The sequence below is a fragment of the Phocoena phocoena genome, chromosome 11 (genome assembly GCF_963924675.1).
Source record: "Phocoena phocoena chromosome 11, mPhoPho1.1, whole genome shotgun sequence".
Classification (NCBI taxonomy): domain Eukaryota; kingdom Metazoa; phylum Chordata; class Mammalia; order Artiodactyla; family Phocoenidae; genus Phocoena; species Phocoena phocoena.
Window position 1 is genome coordinate 64,670,611 of NC_089229.1, and position 1,746 is coordinate 64,672,356.

Sequence of the window (1,746 nt, forward strand, 5' to 3'; positions counted from 1 at the left end):
ACAGAGATCCTAAATGATACAATAGAACTGTTATACTTAATTGATATTTTCAAGATATTACAGCCAAAAAAGCAGAATACACCTTCTTTTCAAGTGCACATGGAACACTCTCTAGGACTGGCCACGTACTAGGGCACAAGTCTCAACAAGCCTCAACAAATTTAAGAGGATAGAAATTATTTCAAGCATCTTTTCTGACGATGATGGCATGAAACTAGAAATCAACCAAAGAAAAAGAAACGAGAAAAAAAAAAAAACAATACATGGACTAAACAACATGCTACTAAAAAACCAATAGGTCAATGATGAAATCAAAGAAGAAATTTAAAAGTACCTTGAGGGGGCTTCCCTGGTGGCGCAGTGGTTGAAAGTCCACCTGCCGATGCAGGGGACATGGGTTCGTGCCCTGGTCCGGGAAGATCCCACATGCCGCGGAGCGGCTGCGCCCGTGAGCCATGGCCGCTGAGCCTGTGTGTCCGGAGCCTGTTGCTCCGCAATGGGAGAGGCCACAACAGTGAGAGGCCTGCGTACCGCAAAAAACCCCCCAAAAAACCTTGAGGTAAATGACAATGAAAGCACAACCATATGAAATCTATGGAATGCAGCAAAAGCAGTTCTTAGAGAGAAGTTCATAGTGATACAGGTCTTCTTTAAGAAACAAGAAAAACCTCAAATAAACAACCGAACCCACCACCTAAAAGAATTAGAAAAAGAAGAACAAAACCCCCTAAAATTAGCAGGAGGAAGGAGATAATAAAGATCAGAGAGGAAATAAATAAAATAGAGATTTAAAAAAACAATTAAAAAAATCAATAAAACCAAGAGCCAGTTCTTTGAAAGGGTAAACAAAATTGACAAACCTCTGGCCAGGCTCACCAAGAAGAAGAGAAGACCCAAATAAAAAAATAAGAAATGAAAGAGGAGAAAGCACAGCTGATACCAGAGAAATACCACAAACCACGAGGATACTATGCACAATTATATGCCAACAAATTTGATAACCTGGAAGAAATGGACAAGTTTCTACAAACATACAGCCCACCAAAACTGGAGCAAGAAGAAACAGAGGGACTTCCCTGGTGGCTCAGTGGTTAAGAATCCGCCTGCCAAAGCAGGGGACACGGGTTCAATCCCTGGTCTGGGAAGATCCCACATACCGCGGAGCAACTAAGCCTGTGAGCCACAACCACTGAGCCCATGTGCCACAGCTACTGAAGCCCGCATGCCTAGAGCCTGTGCTTTGCAACAAGAGAGTCCACCACAATGAGAAGCCCGTGCACCACAATGAAGAGTAGCCCCTGCTCACCGAAACTAGAGAAAGTTTGTGCGCAGCAACGAAGACCCAACGCAGTCAAAAATAAATACATTAATAAATTTAAAAAAAGAAGAAATAGATAACTTGAACAGAATGATCACTAGAAGTGAAATGGAATGTGTAATTTTTTTTTTTTTTCAGTACGCAGGCCTCTCACTGTTGTGGCCTCTCCTGTTGCAGAGCACCGGCTCCGGACGCGCAGGCTCAGTGGCCATGGCTCACGGGCCCAGCCGCTCTGTGGCATGTGGGATCTTCCCGGACCGGGATACGAACCCGTGTCCCCTGCATCGGCAGGCAGACTCCCAACCACTGCACCACCAGGGAAGCCCCCTAGAATGTGTAATTTTAAAAACTCCCTACAAACTAAAGTCCAGGACCATATGGCTTCACAGGTGAATTCTACCAAATATACAAAGAAGAGTTTATACTGA